Genomic DNA, 12,215 nt, shown 5'->3' on the forward strand with positions numbered 1-12,215 from the left:
CATTATGTGACGACTTCATTTCCCAGAATTCCCCAGTTAGTATGTATGCATTTCAACTCCCAGAATTCCCCAGTCAGTATGTATTGACTTCAATTCCCAGAATTCCCCAGTTAGTATGTGACTTCAATTCCCAGAATTCCCCAGTCAATATGTGACAACTTCAATTCCCAGAATTCCCCAGTTAGTATGTATTGACTTCAACTCCCAGAATTCCCCAGCCAGTATATATTGACTTCAATTCCCAGAATTCTCCAGCCAGTATGTGTGGATTTCAACTCCCAGAATTCCCCAGTTAGTATGTATGCATTTCAACTCCCAGAATTCCCCAGTCAGTATGTATTGACTTCAATTCCCAGAATTCCCCAGTCAATATGTGACAACTTCAATTCCCAGAATTCCCCAGTTAGTATGTATTGACTTCAACTCCCAGAATTCCCCAGCCAGTATATATTGACTTCAATTCCCAGAATTCTCCAGCCAGTATGTGTGGATTTCAACTCCCAGAATTCCCCAGTTAGTATGTATGCATTTCAACTCCCAGAATTCCCCAGTCAGTATGTATTGACTTCAATTCCCAGAATTCCCCAGTTAGTATGTGACTTCAATTCCCAGAATTCCCCAGTCATTATGTGACGACTTCAATTCCCAGAATTCCCCAGTTAGTATGTATTAACTTCAACTCCCAGAATTCCCCAGCAAGTATGTGACGACTTCAATTCCCAGAATTCCCCAGTTACTATGTGTGGATTTCAGCTCCGTATGCTCGCTGGGGAATTCTGGGAATTGAAGTCCACCCATCTTAAATTTGCCAAGTTTAAAAACCCCTGATCTCTCGGGTGGGCCATGGAGGTCGAGTGGGTGGAAAGGGGGAAAATATTTTGTAGACGTATCTCCTCTAAAGACCCTCGGCTGGTAGAAGCCAACGATTCTGGGGGTCAAGAGAAAACGACCCTTTTCTCCTTTTAAGGCAGTGGGTGGGTGGGCTCTCTGGGGGCTCTGCCCCACGCCTGCCTCCCTCGCAGGGCCCGGAGTCGTTTCTTGGAATCCGGCAGGGATTCTTGGGAGCTACAAATCTCACAGCAGCCAGGAGGAAGTCAGCCGTAACCCAAGAAAGACAAAATCAAAGTGAAAACAAATAATTGCGCTAAACTGGTGTGGGTGCAACTTTCCAGCTGCGGTTTGACATCTGCCCCCCTCTCCCCCTCCTCCTCCAAACTTTATTTGAATTGCACTAACCTTTAAAAAAAAAAATTGGTGATTATTTTCAAATCTTGGACCGCAGCTTCAGGCAGCAACACGCCAGCCAGTCAAAATTTTGCTATTTTCGGATTTCATTTCATTTTGTTTTATTTTGGTTTTTTGGTTTTTATTATTATTTTTTTATTCTAGTTTAGTTTTAGTTTAGTTTTAGTTTAGTTTTAGTTTAGTTTTAGTTTAGTTTTAGTTTAGTTTTAGTTTAGTTTTAGTTTAGTTTTAGTTTAGTTTATCAATTTATCATTTATTAGCTATCCATTTAAAACAACCCGGGTTGTTTTAAATGGATAGCCAAAATTATTTAATGTTTTTTAAATTGCTTTTAAATTTTATATGTTATGTTTTACCGTGGCTGTTCACCGCCCTGAGTCCTGTTGAAGAAGGGCGGTATATAAATAAAATAAAATAAAATAAAATAAAATAAAATAAAATAAAATAAAATAAAATAATAAAATAAAATAAAATAAAATAAAATAAAATAAAATAAAATAAAATAAAATAATAAAATAAAATAAAATAAAATAAAATAAAATAAAATAATAAAATAAAATAATAAAATAAAATAAAATAAAATAATAAAATAAAATAAAATAAAATAAATAATAAAATAAAATAAAATAAAATAATTAATTTTTATTATCTAATTTATTTACGTTATTCTCTTTTTATTTGTACATTTTAGTTTAGTTTTCATCTGGTTGTATTTATTTTAATTTAATTCAATTATTTATTTATTTATTTATTTATTTATTTATTTATTTATTTATTAATTAATTATTGCGATTTATATGCCGCCTTTCTCCCTGGGGACTCAAGGCGGCTTACAAAATGACGAATTCCAATACAAATCACAATGAAACAAAAATTAAAATCAGCAACCCTGTTAAAACAGTTTAAAATTATGACAGTGTACCCCCAAACGGATCATATTATCTTCTATTGTTTTGTTTTATTTTACTTTGTTTTATGTGATGTGATGTGATGTTTTATTTGATTATGTTTTATTTTATTTTTGTTTTATTGGCTTTTTAATTTTTTTTACTTTTATTCTTCCCCTCCACCCCATTTTATTGCCTTATTTGTTTGTTTATATTTTATCTTGTTTATTATTTTTTACTTATACTGTCCTATTTTGTTTTACTTTGTTTTATATTATGTGATGTGATGTGATGTTTTATTTTATTATGGTTTTTTTGTTTTATTGTCTTATTTTTTTTACTTTTATTATTTTATTCTTTCTTTTCTTTCTTTATTTCTATTTTATTATCTATTTTATTATTTTTTCTTACTTTTATTGTTTCATTTTATTTATTGTTTTCAAACTCCCTCACAGGAAGATTTTTGCGGAAGGCGGGAAAATGGCTGGCAAGTTCCCTTCCTCAATGGAGGCTGAGAAAGCTGACGTGAATTTAGCTGCTCCAGGCCTCTGATAAACCTTTTAATATGATTTCTTAGTCATTCAGAATCCTTCCCATCGTTTGACTCACAAAAACTCCAGTTTTTTCATAAAATCTGTGACTTTCGGGGCGCTGCCACCTCACTCTGATTTTTGGTGGGTTTTTTGCCTGATTCCAGCATTTATTTCCAGTTTCTATTAAAAAAGGAAAAAAAAAAACGCCCATTGATGCAAGCAGCTTCGCTTAACGGCTGTAATATTCACTGAATAACTTCAATGTTCGCTTAATGACGGCTGCAGAAAAGCTGGTAAAATCAGGCCCGGTTATATGGTGACTTGCTTAATGATCGCTACGATTTAAGAGCATATTTCCAAGCTCAACTACAGGTAGTTCTCGAGTTACAACGGTCCGTTTAGTGACCGTTCTAAGTGACAACGGCAGTGAAAAAAAGCGAGTTGCGATGGTTTTTCGCACTTAACGGCCGTTGCAGCATCCTCCCCCTGGTCACGTGATCAAAATTCAGACCCTTGGCAACCGATTCATAGTTATGACGGTCGCAGCGTCCCGGGGGGTGTCACGCGATCCCCTTTTGCGACCTTCCCGACAAGCAAAGTCAATGGGGGAGCCAGATTCGCTTAATGACCAATGTTACTAATTTAACAACTGCTGCTTAAATTAACCACTTAACAACCGTGGCAAGGAAAGTCGTAAAACGGGGCAAAACGGACGTAAGAGATTTTCTCAGCAATGTAAATTTTGGGCTTAATGGTTGAGGAAGTCCACGGGGAAGCCAGGTTCGCTTTTAACAACCGCGTTCCTAACGGACCAACTGCAGTGATTCACTTAACAACGGTGGCAAGAAAAGGTCGTAAAATGGGGCAAAACTCACTTGAGAAACTGTCTCGCTTAGCAACGGAGCAATGGAGTAAACCCAGGGCTCTGTACAGTTGTCCGTCTGTTTGTATGGATAGAATAGAATAGAATATAGAATATAGAATATAGAATATAGAATATAGAATATAGAATATAGAATATAGAATATAGAATGGAATGGAATAGAAAATAGAATGAAATAGAAATAGAATAGAATAGAATATTAGAATCGAATAGAATAGAATAATAGAATAGAATAGAATAAAATAATAAAATAGAATAGAATAGAATAGAATAGAATAGAATAATAGAATAGAATAGAATAGAATAGAATAATAGAATAGAATAGAATAGAATAGAATAAAATAATAATAGAATAGAATAGAATAGAATAGAATAATAGAATAGAATAGAATAGAATAGAATAAAATAATAAAATAGAATAGAATAAAAGAATAGAATAGAATAGAATAGAATAGAATAGAATAGAATAGAATAGAATAGAATAGAATAGAATAGAAAGACAGAGTTGGAAGGGACCTTGGAGGTCTTGTAGTCCAACCCCCTGCCCAGGCAGGAAACCCTACACCACTTCAGACAAATGGTTATCCAACCTCTTCTTAAAAACCTCCAGCATTGGATGCAACAACCCATTTTACCCTGAAATGTGGGGGCGGATGCCACAAAATGTCACACCACATTTTTCGCTTTGTTCAGTTGACACCTCGGGAAGGCTGGCCAAAAGCAGCGCCTGGGAAAGCAGTGCGAAGGGGGCGTCCCCCCGCGTCCCCCCCACCCCACCCCGGATTATAAATGTGGTTGCTGTGCATTTATCCAGAATCTTTGTCTTCTTCATTGTCGGGCAGAAAGTTCTCTGCGTTGTTGCCCGAAGGGAACCCTCGTCCCGGGGAAAAATTGGGAAAATTTCTTTGGGAAACCGAGGGAACATACACACACACACAAAAAAAAAACTCCAAGTTGCTATAACAGCGGGGTTTGCATGACCTTTGTGGGAGGATTTGTTGAGCGGCTCCTGCATTTGCCTTCGTTAGTGGTTTAAGGCGTGTCGCAAAACATTGCGTGTTGCAATTTAGCTAGGGTTGTGGGACGAGCACTGCGTGGAAGGAACCTCGGGACATGCGACATCGTTGTGCCTGTTAATATGGCTCTGCACCAATGATCCCGGTTCGCACCGGTTTGCAAGCACCGGTAGTAAAAATTTGTAGTAGTTTGGAGAACTGGTAATAACATTGGCTGGCCACCGCCCCCGAACTGGTCCCCAGCCCGGTTGCCACTCGCTTACCCCACCCACTTCATCAGAGGCTTTTTTTTTTTTTTTACTTTTAAAATCATTTTTTCTACAACCTCTTCGGCCGAAAAAATGCTTTTAAAAGTAAAAAAAAAAAGCCTCTAATGATCGTGCGGCTCAGCTGGGATTGTCAGAGGCTTTTAAAAGCATTTTTTTTGCAACCGAAGAGGTTGTAAAAAAAATGCTTTTAAAAGTAAAAAAAAAAAGCCTCTAATGATCGCGCGGCTCAGCTGGGTTCGTCAGAGGTTTCTAAAAGCATTTTTTCTACAACCTCTTTGGCCGAAAAAGCATTTTTTTTACTTTAAAAGTAAAAAAAAAAACCTCTGACGATCAGGCAACTCAGCTGGGATCGCCAGAAGCTTTTAAAGGCATTCTTCATCAAAGGCTTCTAAAAGCATTTTTTTTCTGCAACCTCTTAAGGTTGTAGAAAAAATGCTTTTAAAAGTAAAAAAAAAAAAAAAAAGTTGGCCACACCTACCCAGTCACATTACCTCCCCACCAAGCCACGCCCACAAAATAAGCCACACCCACAGAACCAGTATTAAAAAAATTTAGAATCCACCCCTGCTCTGCACTACATCCAGAGGCGGGTTTCAACAGGTTCTGACCAATTCTGGAGAACCAGTAGCGGAAATTTGGAGTAGTTCGGAGAACCGGTAGTAAAAATTCTGACTGACCCCGCCCACATCTATTCTCTGCCTTCCGAGTCCCAGCTGATCAAGAGGAAATGGGGATTTTGCAGGATTGGGGACAGAATGGAGATTTTGCAGTATCCTTCCCCTGCCACGCCCACCAAGCCACGCCCACAGAACCGGTAGTAAAAAAATTTAAAACCCACCACTGACTGCATCCTACAACATCTTGAATCTCCAAAAACCTACGCAAGGTTCCTTTTTGTAGACTTTAGTTCGGCATTCAACACGATCATTCCAGACACACTTCTAACCAGGGTGGATTGGATTTAAATCGAGTTGATTTAAATCACGATTTAAATCACTAGTAAAAAGGCTTGATTTAAATCAACTCGACTTAAATCCTAATTTTTAAAGAGCAACTGTCATCTCTGCTACTCCTTTGACCCACTGTTGACTCACCGATAGTCCCAGGGTTGCAGAATATACAGCCTCATGCTACATAACTAAGCTCCATTTCATGCTGAATAAACTAAATTATTTATGTATCTTAAATAGAAAACTATCTTACGATAGATTTTTACCCCAAAAGTTTTTTATTAAAATAAATTCGATAAAAATCAAAAAATCCAATTTAAATAAAAAAAAAATCGATTTAAATAAAAAAAATCTGATTTTTTTTTTGATTTTTTTTAAAAAAATCATTGATTTTTATCCACCCTGCTTCTAACTAAGCTAAACCAGTGACAGGTACCCGAACACAGTTGTAAGTGTTCAGACAGGGAGCAGCAGGTGAAGCTAAGCAGAATCGCATCAGATACCTGTACAATTAGCACAGGGCCCCCCCCCAAGGCTGTGTGCTCTCCCCACTTCTCTTCTCTCTGTATACCAATGACTGCATCTCCAACGATCCGTCGGTTAAACTCCTGAAGTTCGCAGAGGACACAACAGTGATCGGTCTCATTCGAGACAACGATGAATCCGCGTAAAGACGGGAGGTTGAACAACTAGCCTCGTGGTGCGACCGGAACAATCTGGAACTGATCACACTCAAAACCGTAGAAATGGTGGTGGACGTTAGGAGCAACTCTCCCGTACTTCCACCTCTCACAATACTAGACAACACAGTGTCGACAGTAGAGACCTTCAAATTTCTAGGTTCCACCATATCTCACGACCTAAAATGGACACCCAACATCAAAAACGTCACCGAAAAAGCACAGCCAAGTGGGGTTTGTGGAGATGAGGAGCAGGAGGAGGACAGGGAAAAAGGAGGAGGAGGAGGAGGACGACTGTGGGGTCCTCGATGCTCCCTGAGCTTGGTAGTTTTCTTGAGGACGTTTCATGACCCAACAAGGTAACATCACCAGTGTTAGAAAGGAGTGGGATTTTTGGAGAGGAGGAGGGGAAGGAGGACTGTGTGGTCCCTGGTGCTCTCTGAACTTGATTCCTTTATTGAAGACCTTTTATTGCCCAACTACGTAACATCATCAGTGCTAGAAGGGGGGAGGGTCTCTCTCTATTTATATGCAAGTGGCTGCTGTATCAGTGTCCCATTAGGCGGTTTATGTTTGATGGTTTATCTGAATTGGCAGTTCCTTGATTGGGGGTATCCTTTACTTCCTGATTGTTTTTTTTTTAAATTTGATTTATATGCCACCCTTCTCCGGAGACTCAGGGCGGCTTACAATGCGTTAAGCAATAGCCTTCATCCTTTTTGTATATATTTATACAAAGTCACCCACAAACTGGGTCCTCAATTTACCTACCTTGGAAAGGATGGAAGGCTGAGTCAACCTTGAGCCTTGGCGAGATTCGAACCCTGCAGTAATTGCAGACAGCTGGTCTTAATAACAGGGTGCTTTAGACCACTGTACTACCAAGGTTCTTGGTAGTACAAATTGTTGCTCTAGGGGGTTAATTTTTGGTGTTAATCTCTGCTTATCTGGGTGTTGATTGCTGGCCAGGAAATGCTTCGGCTTTTTTTTTGGTATCCTTTTGAGCTGTTTTGATTGTCTCTCTTGAAGGGTTTGTAAATGTCGTTTCTCTCTATGTGCCTGTCGATAGCCGATTTGTCTGAGCGCCAGGCTTCTAGGAATTCTCTCGCATTTCTGGACCGGGCTTTTGTTTAGGATGCTCACAGCTTCTCAGTTGAAACCATGGTGAAATCTGTCCATGTCTTGTGCAGTTTAAGAGTTTCCATCACGTCTTCTGACCGCTAGTTGTTCTTCAGGGATGCTCTCTGCATCCGTGAACATCATGAACTAGCATCCATAAATACCGATCAGTTTCAATCAATCAATCAATCATAATAGAGCTGGAAGGGACCTTGGAGGTCTTCTAGTCCAGCCCCCTGCTCTAACAGGAGACCTTATACCATTCCAGGCAAGGGACTGTCCAGTCTCTTCTTAAAAACCTCCAGTGATGCAGCATCCACAACTTCTGGTGGCAAGCTGTTCCACTGGTTAATTGTTTTCACTGTCAGGAAGTTTCTCCTTAATTCCAGGTTAGAATAGAATAGAATAATAACTTTGCATTGAATGTACCCTAACCGGCAGGCATTTAAAATGAAATTTCGTTGCCTACAGCTCTCAAAAGAGTCACCACCTCCAGTATACACTACCATAAATATAATAAAACGAATAAATAAATACAGAATGATGCGTTCTGTATTTATTTTTGTTTGCTTCTCTCCTTGATTAGTTTCCACCCATTGCTTCTTGTCTTGCCTTCTGGTTCTTTCAGTGGTGAAATCCAATTTTTTTAAATTACCACTTCCGTGGGTGTGGCTTGGTGGGCGTGGCTTGGTGGGCGTGACGGGGGAAGGATACTGCAAAATCCCCATTCCCTCCCCACTCCTGGGGGAAGGGTACTGCAAAATCTCCATTCCCACCTCATTCTAGGGGAAGGATACTGCAAAATCCCCATTCCCTCCCCACTCCTGGGGGAAGGATACTGCAAAATCCCCATTCCCTCCCCACTCCAGGGGAAGGATATTACAAAATCCCCATTCCCCCCCACTGCTGGATGAAGAATATTACAAAATCCCCATTCCCTCCCCACTCCTGGGGGAAGGGTACTGCAAAATCTCCATTCCCACCTCATTCTAGGGGAAGGATACTGCAAAATCCCCATTCCCTCCCCACTCCTGGACGAAGGATACTGCAAAATCCCCATTCCCTCCCCACTCCTGGACGAAGGATATTGCAAAATCCCCATTCCCTCCCCACTCTGGGGCCAGCCAGAGGTGGTATTTGCCAGTTCTCTGAACTACTCAAAATTTCTGCTACCAGTTCGCCAGAACCTGTCAGAACCTGCTGGATTTCACCCCTGGGTTCTTTGAAAAATAAATTGAGCCCCTCCTCTTCCCTTCCAGCTTTATCCTGATTGGTTACTGAAGATGTCAGAACCAAAGTCCTTTTCCCCAAACACCCATCCAAGACCCCACTCGCTTCCCCAATTTTTATATATCTATTTTGATACATCCTGTATGACAGAGAGAGCATTGGATTGCATATTCAATATGGAGAGCATATTCTTCCCTCTTCAATTTTGCTTTGGAGGGTGGATCTAGCTAGCGTTGTTAAATGAGTGACACAGTCGTTAAGTGAATCCAGCTTTCCCATGGACTTGTCAGAAGGTCGCAAAAAGGGATTGCGTGACCGCGGGACAGTTCAACCGTCATAAATATGAACCAGTTGCCAAGCGTCTGAATTTTGACTCCGTGACCCTGGGGAGGCTGCAGCGGTCGTAAGTGTGAATAACGGTCGTACGTCCCTTTTTTCGGCGCCGTTGTAACTTTGAATGGTCACTAAGCGAACTGTTGTAAATCGAGGACTACCTGTAGTGGAAAATCCGCTGTAATCCCTGGATGGAGGTCTTGCCAGTTTCTCCTTGAAGAAGCCCCGTGAAGTGGAAAGTGCTACTTCATGAGGCAGGCTGTTCCAGTGGCTAACAATTCCTAACATCATGAAATTCCTCCTAATTTGTATCCCCGTTTAATTTATTTATAATTTCAAGAGCCTTGGTAGTACAGTGGTCTAAGGTACCCTGTTATTAAGCTGGTTATTAAGACCAGCTGCCTGCAATTACTGCAGGGTTCGAATCTCGCCAAGGCTCAAGGTCGACTCAGCCTTCCATCCTTTCTAAGGTAGGTAAATTGAGGACCCAGTTTGTGGGGGCAATAAGCTGAGTTTGTATAAATATACAAAAAGGATGAAGGCTATTGCTTAACGCATTGTAAGCCGCCCTGAGTCTCCGGAGAAGGGTGGCATATAAATCAAATTAAAATAAAATATAATAAAATAAAATAATAATAAAATAATAATAAAAAAAACCTCCTTGGTTCACTTCCTTCCTGGTAAGATGGCAGAGAAAAAATTCACTCCCTTTTTGGGGTGCCAGGGCCTCGGTTTTCTCTCTTGCAGGCAGTATTATTATTATTATATTTTTTTTAGTTTTTCCATTTTTAAAACACGGATATGGAGAGAGATTGTGCCGAGGTCAAGGGTGATTCTCTCCAAAAAGGAGATGATTGCTGGTGATACATTCTGGCTTTTGTCAGCCGTTACATTCCTAGCCGAGTGCTCAGAAATTTGTTTTCTTTCATAATTCTCCTATGATCCTTCCTAGCCCAGCATGGATGGAGGCCCATCATTTCCATCCTTTGTCCCGATTGGAGGAGAAGGACCATGGTTGGTCTCTCAACGTTTATCTCAGGGGGAGTCTTCACAGGTTACAAGGATGGTTCCACCATCATGTCCACCTTTCCTTCTCTGCTCTCGGATGAAATCACCCACCCACCCACCCATCCATCCATCCATGCATCCATCCACCTGTCCATCCATCAATCACCCTTGTTTGTTTGCTTCCTTCCTTCCTTCCTTCCCAAATTCCAAGCCTTCCTTCCTTCCTTCCTTCCTTCCTTCCTTCCTTCTTTCCTTCCTTCCTTCCTTCCTTCCTTCCTTCCTTCCTTCCTTCCTTCCTTCCTTCCTTCCTTCCCAAATTCAAAGCCATCCATTCATTCACCCATGCAACCCTCCATCCACCTATTCATCTGTCCATCCATCCATCCACCCATCCATCTACCCATGCATCCATTCATTCATCCACCCATCCATGCATCCATCCACCCATGTATCCATGCATCCATCCACTTATGCATCCATCCATCCATCCATGCATCCATCCATCTATCTATCTATCCATCCATCCATCCATCCATCCATCCATCCATCCATGCATCCATTCATCCATTCATCCATCCATGCATGCATCCATCCACCCATGTATCCATGCATCCATGCATCCATGCATCCATCCACCCATGCATCCATCCATCCATCCATCCATCCATCCATCCATCCATAATTCTTAGAAACCTGGATTCCTTTTTGACTCCTCCTTGAACTGTCCCAAAGGAAGGACCAATTTGGGCTTGGTTCCCCTTCTCGGTTGAGATAGACCCACCTAGACCTTGAGATATTCTGCCTTCTCAACCTCACCTGCCAGCTTGTCCCTTTGTCCTCCTGATGGACCTCTGCTCCCTTGACTTCTTCTTTTCAGCTCTTCCTCTCCAGTTTCCTCTTTCCGCTCTGTATTCAAAATGGACAGTCATGTGTGTGTGTGTGGGGGGGGTGTAGGTGTATGCATGCATGTATGTACGTGTGTAGCATGTGTATGTGTGTCTTATGGATGCCTATGGGTAAATATATACTTTCTTTTGAGAGCAGGCAAGAGAATTTCATTTTTAATGTGTGCCAGAGTGCTCAGAGTAACAAATGAACACAGAAAGGTTCTCTTAATCTATCATAACCTTAACCTTTGATTCAGACATAGCCAAATCCCTGCTTTTGTTGTGGTTTGGGGCATTTCTTGCAAGCCTCAGCACATCCTGAGCTTGGTTGATGCCAAGCATTTATGACTCCTCCTTGCTCATACTTTCCTTCTTTCATCTCTTAGACTTTTCCCCCCTCATCCTTTGGGAAAACTCCCTGGCTGCCCACGAGCTTCTTCGGATCTCTCCCATTCCTGCTTTCGGGAGGACCTGTTTTTAATTGCGCCCGGCATCCTTTCTCAACACGTCCTGTTCTTTCCCAGGACTCCCGTTGGCTCTCATGTAAAAAAAAAAAAAAAATTAAAAACAATACAGAAAAGGAAGAAAAATAGGAATGGAAAGAAAATGACTCAGGGGGGCTTCAGTCATCCTTACTCAGAAGGTCATCTGAGCTGCCACAAGACTTCAGGCAAATGGTTATCCAACATCTTCTTAAAAACTTCCAGTGCTGGAGCATTCACAACTTCTGGTGGCAAGCTGTTCCACTGATTCATTGTTCTAAACTGTCAGGAAATTTCTTCTGAGTTCTAGGTTGCTTCTCTCCTTGATTAGTTTCCACCCATTGCTTCTTGTTCTTGTTCAGGTGCCTTGGAGAATAGTTTGACTCCCTCTTCCTTGTGCAACCCCTGAGATATTGGAAGACTGCTATCATGTCTCCCCTAGTCCTTCTCACCATTAAAGTAGACATGCCTGTTCCTGCAACTGTTCTTCGTATGTTTTAGCCTCCAGCCCCCTAATCCTCTTTGTTGCTCTTCTCTGCACTCTTTCTAGAGTCTCCACATCTTTTTTACATCATGGCAACCAAAACTGGATGCAGGATTCCAAGAGTGGCCTTACCAGGGCATTATAAAGTGGTATTAACACTTCACGTGATCTTGATTCCATCCCTCTGTTTATGCAGCCTAGAACTGTGT

At 41.0% G+C, this 12,215-nt stretch overlaps 1 protein-coding gene across 2 annotated transcripts in view; it reads left to right on the top strand.

Moving 5' to 3' along the window:
- ADAM33 (ADAM metallopeptidase domain 33) overlaps positions 1 to 12,215 on the top strand; it is an 85,984-nt gene that overhangs the window by 16,064 nt on the left and 57,705 nt on the right. The gene's annotated exons all lie outside the window — the stretch shown is intronic.

The sequence above is a fragment of the Pantherophis guttatus genome, chromosome 8 (genome assembly GCF_059756535.1).
Source record: "Pantherophis guttatus breed Tessera chromosome 8, ASM5975653v1, whole genome shotgun sequence".
Classification (NCBI taxonomy): Eukaryota; Metazoa; Chordata; class Lepidosauria; order Squamata; family Colubridae; genus Pantherophis; species Pantherophis guttatus.